The sequence below is a fragment of the Bison bison genome, unplaced genomic scaffold, assembly GCF_000754665.1.
Source record: "Bison bison bison isolate TAMUID 2011002044 unplaced genomic scaffold, Bison_UMD1.0 scf7180017864180, whole genome shotgun sequence".
Taxonomy (NCBI): domain Eukaryota; kingdom Metazoa; phylum Chordata; class Mammalia; order Artiodactyla; family Bovidae; genus Bison; species Bison bison.
Window position 1 is genome coordinate 9,138,254 of NW_011494752.1, and position 18,423 is coordinate 9,156,676.

At 53.5% G+C, this 18,423-nt stretch overlaps 1 protein-coding gene across 3 annotated transcripts in view; it reads left to right on the top strand.

The window, feature by feature from the left end:
* The window catches only part of EPN2 (epsin 2), a 52,987-nt gene continuing 34,564 nt past the window's right edge, over positions 1-18,423 (top strand). For all 3 annotated transcript variants that reach the window (XM_010842919.1, XM_010842916.1, XM_010842918.1), the window contains exon 1: positions 1-34. The gene's annotated coding sequence lies outside the window, so the exon portion shown is untranslated. The remainder of the gene's footprint in view (positions 35-18,423) is intronic.

An 18,423-nucleotide genomic window follows, 5' to 3' on the forward strand; every position in this document is an offset into this window, starting at 1 on the left:
AGCCGCGCACCCGGGTCGGCCCGGAGGAGCGCAGGTGAGCCGGGGCCTCGGGGCTCGGGGGCCGGAGCGGACCGAGGGCGCGGACCCTGCCCCTCCCCAGAGCGCCCCCAGAGCGCAGCTCCCCCTACCACCTCCCGGAGTATACACCCCTCAGTCTCAGTCGGGTCTGTACCTCAGGCCGGATCCCCTCTTACCCAACAGGCCCCGCCCCACGGGCTGGAGCACGGCCCCTCCCCGTCTGGGTCCTCATTCCTCTGCAGGGACCCCCCCCCCCCACCGCGCCCCACCGCGCCCCACCGCCTTTCCCTCAGGGAGCTCTTCCTTTGGTATCCTCGGAGCCCCGGGCTTCCCGCGCCCTCCGCAGCTTCGGGAGCCCGTCCAGGCCTCGCCGTCCACCTTTCCGCTGGACCCACCCTGCCCCTCCTCCCCGGGCGGGGCGCCCCCGCCCTCGTCCAGGTGCCGGCCGCCCCCCTTTGGGCTGCCACGGGCCCCCTCCCCTCCGCAGGGACCGGGCTCGCCCTCCCTACCCCACGGCACAGCGGGGACGGGGGCGGCGGAGCCAGGCTCCAGCTGCCTTTTGTTCCGCGTGGGATGGAGAGACCCCGCCCCGCGGTCCTGCCGGGCTGGTCGAGGTGGGTGAAGGGGTGCGTGGAGCCGCCTCTTCCAGAGGACCCTTCGTCTCTCTCCCCGTGGGGCGGCTCCCGGGAGCCTAGCGCCTTGGGAGAGGCCAGCCCTTCCGAGAGGAGTCCGTGCCAACAGGTTTTTGTTTGCAACCTGGAGTTGGCCCGGTGGCTTTGCCGCGGGGAGAGGGGAGGACAGCTCGCTCTCCCCAGAAATCCCGGCAGGGGCCTGTGGAAACCCATTTCTCCGCCCATGGGCTCCGTCTGGGGCCCTTCGCCCTTTAGCTGCCCTGGGGACGCGTCGGAGCCTGTGCTGGAAAGAGGATGGGTTTATCCACCTTGAGGGTTCAGATGGGGAAACTGAGGCCCAGGGAGAGGCACTGGGTCATGCGGTGATGCAGCGTCGGTGCCGGAACTAGAAGCTTGGGCTCTCTGGGATATTTTAGAATTTTTTTTTTAGAGAGATGTTCAGGGTTATCCCTCTTCTCTTTTTAACATTCACTAAGAACTTGAACAGAAAAAGGTGAGAAGTAGTTGTTCCTTTCCACCTCCAGGAGGAGCTTAAAATGATTGAAAAAAGGTGAATTTTAATTTTTAATTGTCTTTGTCCTCTTCCAATTATGTAAGATAATGAAGATTTGGCAGAAAACTTGTGCATCTTGTAGCTCTATCTACGGATGGTAGGTGCTAACAGATCGTATGCTGAATCCTGCTCAGCAGGGATTGAATTTGCACTGATAATTAAGTTTTCATCTGTATTTACATTAACATCCAAAGGGCCTACAGGTTGTTCCTGAGTGGTGCTCATTCCAGCAATTGTGTTTGCTGGACAGGTGATTGTGTCAGAGTCTGCCAAGATCTCATTTCTTATTTATCTGAATTAAAAAAAAATCTGTACTGTATTTTTACATTTTGAAAGCTTTTTTGCTTCTTTAGTTTTAATATTGCGTCAGTCATCCTTACCAGTCTTGCTGAGTTCTTCTTTTGGAAGCACTGGATGAGTTGCATGCATGCTCAGTTGCTCACTTGTTTCCAGCCCTTTGTGACCCCATGGACCCCTTTGCTCCTCTGTCCATGGAGTTTTCCAGGCAAGAATACTGGAGTGGGTTGCCATTTCCTTCTCCAGGGGATTTTCCCGACCCAGGTATTGAACCTGGGTCTCCTGCACTGGCAGGCAGATTCTTTAACACTGAGCCACCAGGGAAGCCCACTGGATGAGTTGTTGTTCAGTTGCTAAGTCGTGTCCTACGTTTTTCGACCCCATGGACTACAGCAGGCCAGGCTGTCCTCCACTGTCCTGGAGGAGTTACTGGCTGTTGAAGAGTTTGGTAAAGTGCTGATTAGAGTGAGGCACGATCCAGGACTGCATCCCACCAGCCCCCCGGCCAGGAGCGTGTTTGGGTTGTGCTGTGGGGTGTACTGATCTCGGTTTACACAGGCTTCTTGCCTCCCTGTGCCTGGTGGATGGGGTGCTCTGGGGAGACCTCTCTTCCAGCAGGGTGTGTGACTCCAAGCATGTGCCTGGGGTGTGAAGAAATGTAAGACTCGCGTGATGAAAGCTAGCATGGTGTGTACAGTCTTGAAAACTGCCCCATCCTCTATGGAAATCCTCTCTAGAAATGCAGGTGACTCTCTGTGTAACTGTCTTCCATGACAAGACATGGGTTTCCTGAGTGTTTGGATTCTGATAAGAGCCCTGCAAAAGTAGTTGAGAATTGCTTGTGTCGCTGATTTATTTTATTTTTTTTTAATATTTATTTGGCTACACCAGGTGTTAGTTATGGCATGCGGGATCTAGTTCCTTGACCAGGGATCGAACCCAGGCCCCCTGCATTGGGAGTGTGGAGTCTTAGCAACTGGACCACTAGGGAAGTCTCTGATTTATTTCAATGGCTTGACTTTTCCCGAACCTAAGGAGTGGGCATTTATAATAATAATAATAATTGTTTCAGTTTTATTAGGAAGAGTAGCAGCATTTACTTCTTTGTGGCCTGAAGTGCTGAAGGATTTTTACGCACAGGGCTGCTGTTTTCACTTTCTAGGGAAGCGCCTTTTAAGTTTTCAAAGCTCTCTGGCAGCTGTTCTCCCCCTTCCCCAGAACCTTCCTGGTGAATTGGTGGGTGTGGAGAACTGTGGCTGTTGTTTCATGGCTGAGGATCTGTTGACCCTGAGCCTTGGAGAAATCAAAGGGCTTGGATTTGGGAGATTGAGAATCTGTTGTTTCATGGCTGAGGATCTATTGACTCTGAGCCTTGGAGAAATCAAAGGGCTTGGATTTGGGAGATTGAGGTTGGGGAGGATGTGAGGAATTATCTAGTCCTACCCTGCTTTTGTTTGCTGGGCTCTCAGTTCAAGCGTTCTACTTAAACAGGTCTTCCGGGATTTCCCTGGTGCTGTTGTGGTTGAGAACCCGCTTTGCAAGGCAGAGGATGTGGGTTTGATCCCTGGTCGGTGAACTAAGGTCCCACGTGCTGCAGAGCAACTTAGCCCATGAGCCACAACTGAGACCCGATGCAGCCAAATAATATATTTTAAAAAAGAACAAAGATTTTCGTTCAGTGTAGCATGAAATGTGAATAAGGAGTCCTGGGCGGTGGGCAGCAGGGAACAAGCTTATCCATCCCCACTGCAGGATCCATGGTTCTGTCTTGCTCTTGCCAGAACTGCTGCTGTTGGTCCAGTAGTCCTGTGCCAGTCAAGTGGGTGTTATCCCCCTTCTACAGGTGAGGAAACTGAGGCCCAAGAGCGTAAGTCTTGTGCTCAAGGTCATGCAGCCAGTAGGTGATGGGGCTGAATTTAGACAGGTGTGTTGACTCCCCAGATGTTCTGATGCCTTAATATCATCTGAGAAACTGAGTCCTGGGGTGAAGAGACTTGTTCTAAACCCAGCTGTGAGTTGGTGGAGGACTGAATACCACAGGGTGACCTGATTATCAGGATTGCTGAGGTGGGAGAGTACGTTTGGCTTTGCCAGATGCATTGTGAAATGTCTGTTTGTCTCCATCTGTTGAGTTTTTGAAAATTGACAAGCTTTCTGATAAGTTCCTTAATGGAATTTTCTTTGGTCTTAATTAAGTTTGTTCAAGGTGTCTAAAAATAGACGCTTGAAAAGCAAACACAGTGAAGTAAGTGTCCATGCGGCTGAGAGGGTGTGTTGAGTAGCCTCTATCCACTGGCTTGTTTGACCGCACCTACCTTCTAGATTCTTGATGGCTTGAAATGCAAAGTTGTTCCAGCAGACTCTTGTTGAACATAATTCCCCTCTGTCTTCACATCCACATACAACACAGGGGTTGCCACCCTATCTCGAGTAGAAAAACAGGCCCAGAGAGATTAAGTAACCTTTGAGGAGCTAACCCAGCCAGGAGTCAAACCCAGGCCTGTGTGGTTCCTAAAGCTGGGTGCTTCCTACTCCACCAGCCCCTGCAGAACACCCCACATGATGAGTGCTCATTTCTGTTATAGGACACACTTGTAACCTGAAAACCACCACATTTATTTAGAGGGCTGGGAATTGTGAGCAAGGAGATGTGTGTCTTTTTCTGACTTTAGTGTCTGTGAAGAAATTGAGGTTTGAATGGACTGTTTGAACTGATAGAGGCTGAATTTTGGCTTCGGATTTAGAGAATGGCCTGGCTCTTTTGAGCAGATCCTCAGCACTGTGACAATCCCCTGCGTGCATGGGATTCCTTCTGGTGACTCAGCCCGGCGCACCCAGGTGCTGGGGCTGCGTTGTGCCTTCCTGTGGGCCCTGATCTGGGTGGAGCGTGCCAGCCCTCTGGAGACAGAGCAGGCAGCCGTGTCCCTTACCTGGTTGAAGTGGTGGTTGGAACTGTGCACAGAGGCTGTCAGGGAACGGACCCCGTCCGCTTCCTGGCACATGGATCGTGAATGGAGTCAGGAGAATCAGGCTCGGCTTGAGTGGTGACTGCCCATTCAGGCTCAAGCATGATATGGGTTTAAAAGCATCTATAATTCATCACTTCTGAGTGCAGGCTTCATCCTTCCTGTCACTCCCCCTTCTTAAGGAAGAGTAAGCTTCACAGAACAGGGCTCCGTAGCTGAGGACACCAAATGGCACAGGCAGTTTGGCTACAGAGGCCATGCGACAGCTTTGGAATCAGGTGTGGGTACAGATTGGCCTCCTGGCTGGATGGATTTGGGCACTTTAATCACTGAGCTTTGCTTTCCTTGTCTCTGAAGAGGCCAGTAATAACCACTGCAGATAGAAGAGTGGTCTTCCTCAGCCACTGGTGCATATTAGCATCGCTCAGAGGGTGGGGCGGGTCCTGCCCCCAGAGTTTCTGACCCAGTAGATTTGGAGTGAGGCCTGAAAATGGGCCTTTTCAGCCAGTTACTAGGTGTTCTCTGATGCTGCTTGTTCTGGGGCCAGATTGGAAATGCAGGCCCACAGGACAGACGGGAAGGCCAGTGAGGAGTCTGCCCTGGCTGGCTGTGCTGGAGAGTCACCAGCAGCAGGTCCTTGCTGCCTCCCAAGTGCTCTGAGTGAGATGGTGGCATGACGCTTGGGAACGGAATTTGGTTTCTCAAAGTGATGTTTTCATTTGTTCTTACGTGATTATAATTTGACCTGTGGTCACAGCACGATGACTCTGTGGGTTAGTCAGGATGTTGTCCGTAAACGAAGGGAACGTAAACGTCAGTGCTGTTCGAAGAGGCAGTTTAAGTCCAGAATCCTGTTTGAAAAGCTGGTTCTTCATTCCCACACGTCAAGCAAGATGTTCGCTGTCAAGGCTCTTGAGAAATGCAGCTGAGAAAGGGCAGGGGGCGTGGCATTGGACAGGAGCAAACTTCCACCGGGCTGTTGGGGGTGGCCTCTGGTGTTAATGGAAGTTGCTCCTCCCTCCAGCAGTTCAGAGTGATTTCATAGTCTTTGGTGTTTACAGTTGGGAAGGAAAATTTTTTTGTCTCCAGTAGTAATGATCAGCTTGTCCGTCAAAACCAGACACGTGGGTGTGTGTGAGCCCTGCCGATCTTTGAGTGTCTCCTTTGTGCCTGGCCCCGTGCGACTCCTTCAGGAGTCCCTCCACAGGGCGCAGGGATCCTCCAAGACCCGTCACTACTTCTCCTTTCGCCTGTGCAGAAACTAAGTCTCAAAGGGGCTCAGCAGCTGACCTCAGGCCACACAGCCAGTCATTGCCCAGCTGAAGACTGCTGCCACCGTGTCAGATTGAAAACCACAGTGTCTCCGTGGCCTTGCCCTGCAGCCGTCGCAGGTGTGCCCACTGCCTCAGCGTGCCTCACAGCAGCCCGGGGGCAGGCGCTTCACAGGGGAGCAGAGCTGGGGCTTGGAGGGGTTGGGCTTGCTCATGGGCACCCACCCGCTGCTGGCAGGACCTGAATCCTCCCCTCCCTGCCAAGAGGTGCAGAAGTCAATTCTGAGACCCAGAGCTGCCTGGGTGTGTAGAGCAGGAACCTGGGGGGAGCCTGGCTGGAGCGGTGGGAGGAAGTCTGTGTGGCTGGTAATTGGTTTTGTGCTCATAAAGCTGTGCTAAAGTAATCGCCCAAATTGCCCTTGGAGAGAAGGGGCTTTTTTTTTTTTGACTCTGTGATCCTGAAACTGCACATTCGTTCTGTAAACATAGCACATGGGAGTTTAGGACTAAAAAATGGTCTGGTAATGCATACCGAAAAACTTGGTAGTTTTAAAATGTTGCATATAAATAAAAATATGATGCTTCACCTTCCTCAGTAGGCAGTTCACATATGCCTTCTAGCACATGGGTCATTTTTCTGGTCCTACCTCCCATGGGTGAGGAGGCTGGGGTGTGATCACTTTCCCAAGGTTTGAAAACTGCCCGAAGCTCCCAAGCCAAGGGGTGATAAACAGCTATGTGTCAGTACCTGCCCTGTGCTCTTGGGAGGCCCTGGAGGTTTGGACTCCAGTTGGTTGTTTTGTAAACTCTCTAAGACTCTGGGGTGAATACATCCTGAGAGCTAAAGGTTGCTAGCTAGAGTCTGTCCCCTTCTCTATGTCTGCCTACCCCAAGGTTGTGGCAATCAAGGAATGATGATGGGCTGAAAAGTTCACATTTTTACTTGAAAGTATGTCCTCCCTGAGTGCCTGTTTGATACCCAGAGCTGCCATGGGGTATACTGGGAAATTAATGATCAGAGAAATAGCTTTTAGGCCACTTTCTGAGAGGCAGTCGGTTGAGGCAGAAACATGGGTGTCAAGTCAGGGCGGTTCCATGACCGTAGGGCCAATATCTGAGGGCAGCCTGCCGGAGTGCCGCACAGGGTCTCTGAGGTCAGAGCTGGGTGTTTGTGAGAAGCCATGGCTCCGCCACCACTAAAGAAAACTGTTAGTGAGGCAGAAGCTGGTTTGTTGAGTTGTGATTTTGATTCTTGGTCAGGAAATGAAGAGTGGAGAAAAGTCTGGAAGAGTCAGGGAGAGGACAGGATCACAGCTGGACGTGGCTGGACAGGGAGCCAGAAGGCAGAAGGGGGGCAGGTGCCTGGCGGGGGTGTGGCGTGTGTGTGGAGGAGGCTATGGAAGCAGCCCTGCCGGGCAGATGCCTCCTGAGAGCAGGGAGCACTGGGTGGCCACTAGCTCCAGTGGGGCTGCGGCCTTGGGGTTCCAGTGTTGGGGGCGCCCTCTGGCAGGGCCTGCAGTGTGGCTTAGTTCCTGTGGGTGAGGGCCTGGCCAGGCTGCCTTCACCGGACTGGATGGGTCCTAGTTCCAGAGCCAGCCCCAGGGTGTGTGTCAGGATGAAGAGGCCGGAGTCCTGCTCTGTGGAGGGGGCTCCTTGGGGCCTTCTTGCTGCCTAGGAAGGTGGCTGTCAATGCCCTTGGAGCCTGCAGTTCGTATTGTTGGCTGCACCTGCAGGTCACGTGGCCTGAAAGCTTTTCAGAATGCCTGTAATGGGGCTGCACCCCAGACCGTGGTGAGGGAGCCAGTCATGTTTTCAGAAGTGCTTTAGAGCACTCTGATTGTGTGTGTGGGCTGCGAGGCTGGAGCCAGAGGGAGCCGGAAGCCTTTGCAGTCATGAGGTGTGGGGTGCTGGGACCCTGAGCTCCTGTCAGCTGCTGTGGATGGTTTGGGAGGGAGAGAGGGGAGGGGGCAAGTTAGGGGAGTTGTGCCAGAGGAGGACGGTTGGGTGACCACCTGGCTGCAGAGGTTTGCCTTTCAGTCACCCCGGGGAAAGCGGGCTGGGTTAGCGGAGTCAGCAAGGTGAGAGCAGGAGAAGAGACTCTAGTGCAGCAGAAGAGACTCTGGCCCAGCTGTTTGGTGACCTCCTTCAGCCTGGCTCTGAGCCACGTCAGTGCAACTGACACCGCCGGGCCAGCCTGGAAGCCAGGTTCCTTCCTGCATCCCTAACTGTGATGACCATAGCAGACACTGCTTGTAAAATGTAGAACTACACTTCTGAAAAGTAATTATAGTAGCCTGGAGAATCCCAGGGATGGGGGAGCCAGTGGGCTGCCATCTGTGGGGTCGCACAAAGTTGGACACGACTGAAGCGACTTAGCAGCAGCAGCAGCAGCTGTAATTTAGAACTCCTTATTTAGGTAGATGCACTTTATTGATTAAAGGTCAGAAATAAGGTTTTACCTGGTGTATTTAACACATACCACAATATCATCATTTATGGTATTTCCAGAAAAAAGTAGTTTTCAGTCCAGTTTATTCAGTTTTTAATGTTTACTGAATACACGTGTTATACACTGTAGGTTAGGAATACATACATGATAAGATGTAAGTTCCTAGGAGGGAAAGATTAGGAGGTTGTGATTAATATATACACACCACTATATATAAAATAGGGCTTCCCAGGTGGCACAGTGGTAAAGAATATGCCATCAATGCAGGAGATGCAAGAGACGTGGGTTTAATCCTTGGGTCCAGAAGATCCCCTGGAGTAGGAAATGGCAACCTGCTCCAGTATTCTCGCTTGGAAAATTCTATGGACAGAGGAACCTGGCAGGCTACGGTACAGTCCGTGGGGTTGCAAAGAATTAGACACAACTGATCATGCACACACACACAAATATATATATATATATATATGTACACACACACACACATACATAAAATAGCTAGCCAACAAGGACCTACTGTATAGAACAGGGAACAATACTCAGTATTTTGTAGTAACCTATAAGGGAGAATAATCTTCAAAAGTATACACACACACTACTGAGTCACTGTGCTGTGTATCTGAAATTAACACTGTGTTGTGAATCAGTGTTGTAAATATTCTAGTTTAAAAACAAAGGATGTAAATTCCTGCCTTTAAGCAGCTGATGATCTGCGGAGAGCGGCTCCTGACGTGGGACAGGTAGTGTCAACTCCGAGAGAGAGACGTTAGAAAGTGTGGGCAGATGCTGAGAACGAACTTGGGTGTCAGAGAGGAGATGGTACGTAAGCAGAATCTTGAAGGAAAAGTGGGAGTTCTGAGGGGCAGAGGACCCCAAGCAGCAGGAACAGGCCACGAGGAGCCATGGGTGAGATGTCAGGCTCCCTGAGCCGGGAGGGTGTGGAGGAGGCAGGCCGGGGCGTGCGCGGAGGCCCCCATCAGCCTGGAGTCCACCCTGGTTCTCATATGGCTTTGGTGGCAGGGGGCACCCGGTGCTCCCCCTGACCTCTGATCTGAGCAGCTCTGGTCCCTCTGAGCGTGGGGAGCTGGAAAGAGCTCCTGTGAGAAGAGGTCCTCTGCTGTTTGAGACAGACTGAAGTGATGTCACTGCTGTGGTGTGTGGGCATACCCTGGGGTGACTGGGAGCGGGTGCTGGAGGCTTCCCTGGGAACCTGGAATGCCCACACTCCTTTCTTTTGTCGCAGAAGGTGGGGCTGGAGGGGGCTCTCGGCTGCCCCTCCTCTCTGCGAAGCTGGTTCCTTGGGTCCAGGCGGGGCGGGGCAGTGCTCCTGCCTAGTGAGCAGGTCCCTGGGGAGAGGACTCCTGACAGCCAAGCGGCTATGTTCTCTAGAACCCATGGAGCCCTGTGTGACGACATTGTCGGGGCGAGGGGTCGAGCCCTTAGCTCAGGGCATGTGTGAGCAGCTGCCGTGTGCCAGACTTGGACCTGGGCACCCCCCACGTGCACCAGGCAGAAGTGGTCCGTGGGTCCCATCCAGCCCGCCGGTACTTTTCATTTGGGTTGTTGGTGCCTCGTTTTCAAGATTGAACTTGGTTGCTGTATTGGTTTCCTATGGCTGCTGTAACAAATTACCACCCACGCATGGCTTAAAGCAACAGGGTTCTGCAAGTCTAGTCCATGTGGCTCTTTGGGTGTAGGCAGGGCTGGCTCTTCTGGAGGCTCTGAGGAGCTCTGTCCCCTGCCTTCTCCAGCGCCTTGCCTTGAGGTCCCTCCTCTTCAGAGCCAGCAGCTATAGTCCCGTCCCTCTCCCACTGTGCCCTCTGATACGGCTTGCCTGCCCCCACTAGTACTTTAAGGTCCTTTGTGGTTACATGGAGCCCCCTGGATAATCCAGGGTCCTCTTCCCTATTTTAAGGTCATCTGATTAGAGACCTTAATCGCATCTGCTGCTGTAATTCCCCTTTGCCATCCATCCAGGATTAGGATGAGGGCATCTTTGGGAGGCCATTATTCGGTCTACCCCAGATGCCAACATGAAAATCAGGAGATCTTACATAGCAATCCAGACTTGCGGCTTCATTGACAAATCAGAACACTTGGCAGCCGGGGCCTGCCCCGTTGCCTGGCAACCCTGGGTCAGCGCCAGGGTCGGCGCCATCTCTGGGTGAGGTTGCGTGCTCCAGCTCCTCACAGCCCCCACCCCTCCCGTGGTGTCCACTCACCTCCCTTTGTGGCCTGGGCCCTGCTCTGGGGACTCACAGCCTTCCACGGAGTCCTGTGGTGGCAGGTGCCTGCTCAGGATGGTGGAGCTTCCTGCCTCCGTCTTCTGTGTCCCTATGAGACCCCCCTCCCCCACCTCCAGATCTCTGTCCTCTCCATGCCTCCCTGCTGACCCAGGCTCCATGCTCCAGAGCCTTTCTGGTGCTCTTCTTGGTGGTGGTGCTTTTTTTTTTTTTTTTTTACCATAACTCCTTGTCTCCTGTCCCTTCTTTCCATCCTGGTACCTTCCATCTTACATCTTGCATTGGCGTCTGTGAGAAGCAAGTCTTTCTAGTACACCGTTAGAGCAGTGCCCATTGAGTCAGGACCACACAGCAGTGTTTTGTTGAACACCTGCTGTGTGCTACATGCTCCCCTAGACTCTGGGAATGCGACAGGGGTGGGTGGAGGGAGATACCTGCCTTGCCTCCCCTGCACACCTAGTTCTGGAAGAGGGAGCAGGGACAGGTGAGCTGGCAGTTAGTTGCAGCATCAGCTCCTCCTGCCTCTCGGGAGGGAGGCTCTGGCAGCGTCCTGTTCCTGGACCCTAGCCCAGAGGTGAGCTCCGTCTGGTGTGCTGGGGCTCTGGAAGAGGCACTTGGGTGACTGATCCCCGTATTTGCAGACATTGCCGGGACTCCAGCTGATGGCTGAATTTGGGACAGGCATTTTGGAGGGCCCTTAGTTAGCATTAGCAGCGTGAGAGACCAGGCCAGACACCTCTGTGCGCTGCTGCCCGGTGGCCTGGCCTGGGACTCTGGTTATTTTCGAGGAGCCCTTTGTATGGCTGCTTGTGGCCGGGTCTGCCTCCAGGTGACCCTGTGCTCTGGGGCTCAGGTGGAGGACACCTGGTTGAGCCCCTGGAATTTGACAGCTTAGAGGCATCTAGTTCTTTTATCTACACAGAATACTATCCAGCAGGTCAGAGATCTTTGGAAACTTGCTTGAAAACAGAGTAAGACTTATCATTATGGAGGGTTTCCAGCTTATAAAAATAGAATAGTTCAGCTTGACTGTTTTAATCTAGGCTCTTCTCCCTCCCCTACCAGATTATTTCAAACCAAATCCGAGACTTGACTTTGTTGATAAGTGCTTCAATGTGTATTGCTCACAGATGTGGACTCTTTGGGAACTTATTTTTAAATAAGGACTGACCACCAGCGGTCCTAATTCTGAAGTTCATACTCTCTGGGTTCAAAGCTGGGTTTTTTCAGTGGTAGCATAACAGTCATCTTTATACAAAATCTTGATGTGGGTTAAATTTTATTAGCACTTCTATTAAGGCAAAACAATGAGAGTTCAGCTATCTTAATTATTATTATTTTTTTTATAAAATGACATAAAATTTACCATGGACCTGAGTTTGAGCAAACTCTGGGAGATAGTGAAGGACAGGGAAGCCTGGTATGCTGCAGTCCATGGAATCACAAAGAGCTGGACACAACTGAACAACTGCTGCTGCTGCTAAGTCACTTCAGTCGTGTCCAACTCCTGTGTGACCCCATAGACAGCAGCCTACTAGGCTCCCCCATCCCTGGGATTCTCCAGGCAAGAACACTGGAGTGGGTTGTCATTTCCTTCTTCAATGCATGAAAGTGAAAAGTGAAAGTGAAGTAGCTCAGTCATCCGACTCTCAGCGACCCCATGGACTGCAGCCTACCAGGCTCCTCCGTCCATGGGATTCTCCAGGCAAGAGTACTGGAGTGGGGTGCCATTGCCTTCTCCGAACTGAACAACAGCAGCAACCATTTTAAAGTGTAAGTACTCAGCGGCATTCATCACATTCATGGTGTTGTACAGTCTCACCTCTTTCTGGTTCCCAAGCTGGTCTCATCACACCCTGAGGAGACCTGCACCCATCAGCAGCCGCTGCTCCCCTCCCCACCCCGGCATCCATGGATTTGCCTGTGCTGGGCAGTTGACATGAATGGAACCATGTGGCCCACGGCCTTCTGTGACTGGTTTCTTCCCGTTGGCACCCTGTCTTCCAGAGTCACCCCCATGGTCGAGTGTCAGTGCTTCATGCCTTTTATGGCTGAATGATATTCCGTCATGTGGACAGACCACAATTTGTTCATCTGTTGATGGACACTTGGTTTGTTTCCACTTTGGCAGCTGTGAGTAGTTGCCGCTTTAACTTGTCAATGCTTAATTTGAAACGTGGTGATATGGTGTGTGGATCAAAAAGAAAATGTCACCTGTGAGGGAGCAGGAAGGTACCTTACTCTTGGCTCCATTGGTTTTTACACACACATTTAAAGATGCTCGCTGCTGAGTGGGACACACGTACTACAGAAGCGCACTGTGCAGAGCATCCCCCTCAGGGCACCCAGGCCCACATGGCTGCTGTCTGCCTCTGGGGGCCATGAGGCCCTCCCAGCAGGCTGCTGACCAAGGACAGGCCCTGCCCTTCCCAACCTGAACAGCCACAGCCATGGGTCTGGGGGTGGATGGTGGCGAGGGGATGATCTCTCATATTCTCTTGGAGCCATCAGTACACGGGTGGATGCCTTTCCTTGCTTTCCCCAGTGAGACGGTCAGAGTCAGTTCCCTTGTGGCTTCATGACTGCATGCTGAGTTCAGGATGGCTGGTTAGATACACGGCTGTCAGCTGGACCATGAAATTATTCGGGAGCATGGCGTAGATGTGGGCGTTGATTTCTGGTAGGAGTTTATTTCCAGTGAAGAGTCAGTGGCAGCCCAACTGCTGACTGTAGGTCAAGGGCTGCCATGGGGATGCAGAGCGGCCCTTGTCCACTTCATAGGGGTCTGGTCCTGGTGTTGGGAGCACGTTTCATCTATGTCATGCTGTGTGTCCCCTTATGAGGACATGAGGGTGGGGTTCATCTCAGGCCCCAGGACAAGGAGAAGCTTCTTCTGTGACTCTGTTCTGTTTTGTCTGTAGACAGTGTGAGTCATCTTTGCTTTGGCCACCAGGAAGCTCAGCTCAGAGCCAGTCTCTTGTCCTAACTCTGGTGTGGTCTGCACTTGGGTTCTAACCTTGCTTTCTGGCCCTGCTTTTTTTTCCTCCCCCTTCCGTTTCCCTGTTGCCTGGGTTTCTTCATTCACTTGCCATTCGCCGTGTCTCCTGGCTTCCTCTGAGCCAGTGATTCTCAAATGCTGTGCCCCCATCACCTTTGGTTCTAATTTTTCTGGGTGGGGCTTGAGCATAAGTAAGTTCCTGAAGCTTGCCAGAGATCCCAGCACAGATCCCCCTCACAGGCGGGGGTTGTGAGCCACTGCTGTTGGCCATTTCCCTTCTTTTTAGCGACAAGGTAGGAAACATAGGCCTCCATAGGAAGGATGGAGTTGGGGAGGACAGCCGATGCAAAGGTGGCCTGAGCTCAGAGAAGCAGCAGGTGGATCATGTAGCTCCTGGTAGCCTTCTTGCTGGTGGAACCAGCAGGAGCTCTCCTTGGCCAGCCTGCAGAGGCCTCACCTCCTGGACAGACCGGGGATGAGTGGCTGTAGAGTTTGCTCTGAGGGCTTTGGGCCTGCCTGATGGGAGCGCGGCTGTGTGACAACGTCCCCGGGCTGTCCAGGACCCGAGCCTGTGTGTGGGGCCCAGTCAGGCTGCCATTTGCTATGGAATGCAGTTCTAGAGAAGACCAGTGGATAAGAAGGCATTCATAACCGGGTCTTTGCAACTCATCTGACCCTGCCTGTGTGTTAAAGGAGCACTCTCCCTGCTCTAATTGAGAGAAGGAATAAATTATGACTGAAAATATGTTCCTTCTTGATTTAAAAAAAATATTATTTATTGGCAGGAGAGTAAAGTAAGTAGCGTAAGAAATCACCGTGTAACCGGACTGCAAGGTGTTAGGTAGATGTTAATATTTGATGAAAGAGAAACAAATGTTTTCTTTAAACAACAAAACCAAACCCTTTATTATTTCTTCCCTCTCTCTCCCTCTTCTCAGGTTTTTTTCATTAGGTTCTTTTGACTTTGAGCAAGAATCTTGGTAACTTTTTCCCCTCTTCACCATCTGATTATCCGTAGTTTTTCCAAAAACTAAAGCCAGCTCTGATAAAACATACACGCTGACCGAGCATCTTCAGGCTGGTTCTTCTCCGTGCTACGTCTCTGGGGAATGTTGATGATGCCTGTCTTAATGGTAATGAAAGAAAATGTGGGAAGTTCATGAAAGTAGGAAGGGCCAAGCTGGCACTAGCCTTGTCACTGTCACTGCGGTTAATGTTTTGGTGTATTTTCTCTAAGTTGTTTGTTTAGTGCCCAGGGGTCTTTGTGGCCTGTGTGGCCATCGCAGGCTGGCACAGAGCTCTCCCTCAGTGGCTGAGCTGGGAAGAGCTCAGCTGCCTCCTGTGGTTTGTCCCCCGCTTCCTTGCTGTGGGCGCGGGGTCTTGTGGCTGAGAGCACTGCTGGGGGCGAGGCTGCGGAGTGAGGGGCTTATTCAGCAGTTGGATGTGGAGGAGGAGGAGGAGACCCTGACAGGGAGGCTGTAGCGGGTGCTGGGATGGGGCGTGTAGGCAGGGTGGCCTGCAGGGAGGCAGACTTTGGGGCTGAACAGTGGAGCAGAAGACTGCTGGCTCTGCGAGCCTCAGAGACTGTGGAGCGGGCGGCGCCCCCCCGGGCAGAGTCAGCTGTGACTTTCGGGGCTCAGGTTGCCCTTTACCATGTAGTACAGGGGGTGGCATTCTCCCAGGGCCAGGTGCCTGGGTGCTGGATCTTCGAAACCTTCCCTTCTGGGCTGGAGTGGCGTCCGGCCTGTCATCCTGGGTTTCTGAAGAAACCTCCTCCCTCACTGAGGTCAGGTTGGTTTATGATGAGGTGGTCGTGGGTGGTTTATGCCTCTCCTTTCTGGAGGCTATAGAAGAGAAGGCAGGCCCCAGAAGAGAAAGCAGGCCGTTCTTCAGGAACATCTTTGCTTGGGGCTAACCAGCTCCCTCTGTTCCAGTCCAGGCTGTGGGTTCACAGGTCACTTTGGGGTGACCCACGACACGTCAGTGCTGAGTGAGTTCCCTCTGGGGCCCTTGGTGTGGATGTGCTTGTGCCTAGCCTGAGCCTCTGTGAGCAGCTCTGTCATGCTGGGGAGGGGTCCCTACTTCCCTGCCTGCCTGGCTGGTTACAGGCACCTCCGGGAAGGAGGTGCTGGCCTCCCCTGAGCCTGTGCGTCCTGTGATGGCGGTGGGCCTGGTGTGTGTTGGGGGGGTGTTCGGGGGTCTGCATCAGTGATGTGTGGCGTTGCTCTGCTAGCCACTGGATGGTGAAGAAATCCACGTGGTAGACCCCTAAAGGCCGTTGGGAGGAAAGAAAAAGAAATTGGGTTAAAACTAGGAGGAGGGGAACAAATATTGTCTTCTTTAAAAGGAAGAAACTTCATTGGCACACTGCTTCTGAATCAAGCTCTCAGAAATAAAAGATGTTTAAAAACCTGTGCCATGAGGCTCACAGGATGTAACCTGGAATCCTTCCCCCAAGGCCTCCCGCCTTGCAGGTGGTGATGTGGAAGGGGCCAAGCACAGTGCCCGATGAACTGGCGACTTCTGAGCATCCAGTCACTTGAGAGAGAAAGTCCCAGGCCAGTGCAGCTGGCCTCTGAGGGCCTGTCCATCTCCCCGCAGCTCCACGTCTCTCTGTGTCTCACTGAGGCCAGGGGAGGGCCCGGCAGGAGGGTCCAGTTTTGTTGCTGGCCTGCAGGGCAGCCCCAAGTGGCCCTCTCTGTGCCTGCTTTCCTTCTTGTTAAGGCTGTATGGGTATACCACGTTTTGTTCATCTGTGAAGGGAAGCTCTTCTCACTGGCTGGCTTTTAGGAGCGATGTTGCTGTGAACTCCAGGGCCACGTGTGTGCTTGGGCACCTCATCCTTTCTCTTTGGCGGAGACACAGGCCTCCACCACCCCCCGACACACACATGCCGTGGGGAACGGGCCTCTGAGGTGCTGGACGCAGAACGTCACACCTCCCTTCTGCCAGTTTTACCGGCTAGGGCCGTGGCTGATCCCTGAGGAGCGGGGAACACAGTTCTGTTACAGGCCCAGGAGGCGGTGGACTGGAAGTCCTTGGTGCATAGAAATGATGACCACAGAGGGGGAGTGGGCATTCTGGGCACAGGGGAGGGGTCACTGCAAGGTGGGGCTCCCAGGTGCAAATTACCTGCCACTGGTAGGCCCGCCTTGGAAGCTGGTTGGTGGAGAGACTATGAGTCCTCCAGGGAGCAGCTTAGAACATGTGGTGGTCTTCAAGGAAGGACCCGGGAGCCTCGTGTAAGTTATGTTCGGGTCCTGAGGCTGAGGAGCTGGCACTGCGCCTCCTCGGCGGGCACTGCCTCGCTCACCCTCTCTCCTCTCCTGTGAAGTGCTTCCCTTGCAGGCTGGGGCACACAGTAAGCCATCAGTAAATTCAGCGGCCACCTCGGTGAGTTTGGCCAGCAGCAGCCGAGCCTGCGGCCGGTGAGTGAGCGGGCCGGCCTCCCCAGGTTTGACTGTCTTCCTGTGAAGCACAGGTGTGCCGAAGGACCCGGTCCTCCCCCTGGTCGTCCCTGGGCTGACCGAGGGAGCAGGAGGCTGGTGGCCAGTGAGGCAAGGAAACACTTCTTTCTCTAAAGTGGAGTGTTTACTGGGCAGATCTGCGTGTGCACTGTCATCCGCACTGGAAACTCACTCCTGCATTGTTATTTTCCTCAGCAAAGTAGGACAAAGGCAATGTAAATGTTGTTTGGAGAGAAGTATTTGGCTAATGGAGATAAAGCTAAAAGGAAAATAACAACTTTAACTTCTTTTTGGTTTTTGTGTTTTGACATTCAGCAGCATACTTCTAATCTTTTAAGAATTAAAAAAATTACATGGTATGCCAGCCGTGGTTTGTTTCTGCTTGTTAACTTTAGTGTGAAATTGACTCAGTGCCGCCTTGCCAGACGAGGGCCTCTCCAGTCCTGCTTTTCTCCTGGGTGGGGGAGGTGCTCAGCGGGACCGAAGAGGGTGTGGCAGAGGCCTGTGAGCAGCCGTGGGCCCCGCAGGAGTGAAGGGTCTCCCCTCCATCCACTCAGATCCTTCATGGGGTCATCTGTAGGCTTCCAAGGCTGCTGCTGCCATTTTCCTGAGGAGGAAACAGATTAGTGAGCTGACGAAAACGTGGTGTGGGGGCAGCTCTCTCTCCACTCCAACTCATGGTAGTTTTTACCCCCAGCAGCATCACAGCCCATGTTTCCACACCCCGTGAGACGTTGGGGGCCCTGGACTTGGGCATCGGGTGAGGGTGTGAGGAGCAGCCGAGGCTGGGGCAGTGTGGGAGCAGGTGGGGTTGAGTCACTCCTTCCTGGGGCAGCTGTGTGCCCGGCTCAGCGCCAGGCCCTGTGAGGCAGCCCCAGTGTGCAGACAGTCGGGGCCTCTGTCCAGAGGCCGTGGGAGGAAGCGGGGAGAGAAGGGGGAGGCCGGAAGCGCAGGTGGCCTGCAGGGCAGCCGCAGCAGGTGGGGGGTGCTCTGCAAGGCTGGCTGGAGGTGGGGGGGCGGTGATGGGCTTGGTGCTGTGCCACAGAGGCCGGCCCCGTGCAGCAGGTCTGGAGGGCCGAGGGCCCCACACTGGGTGTTGGAGCTGTTTGTTGGCATAACCAGGCAGAGAAGTCACAGCCCTCCCAGCCTGAGGCTTGGCTCCTGCTGCCTCCTCTGGACTCTGCATCCCTGTTGGTTGGCATCATGCCCTGAATCCCCTCAGCTCCTCTCTCCTACACCACAGGATGGTTCTCCTGTGTCTCCACCCCTCTCCTGGCCCTTCTTGGACGTCACTGATGGCCACTCACCCCCTTCTGACTTGTGCTCCATGCCCACTCTCCTGGGCTCCCCCAGCGCCCGCCCCAGCCCTTGGCACAGCTGCCTCGGCTGTCTCTGCTCTCTGTGCTGGTCCTGCCAGCACCTCCAGCTTCATTGTCTTCATAGTTGTACGGCCTCCTTCCTTCTCCTGAAGCAGGCACACTCTCCCCACCTTGACATCCTGTGTCCCTGCCATTCTGGTGCAGCCAGGCACT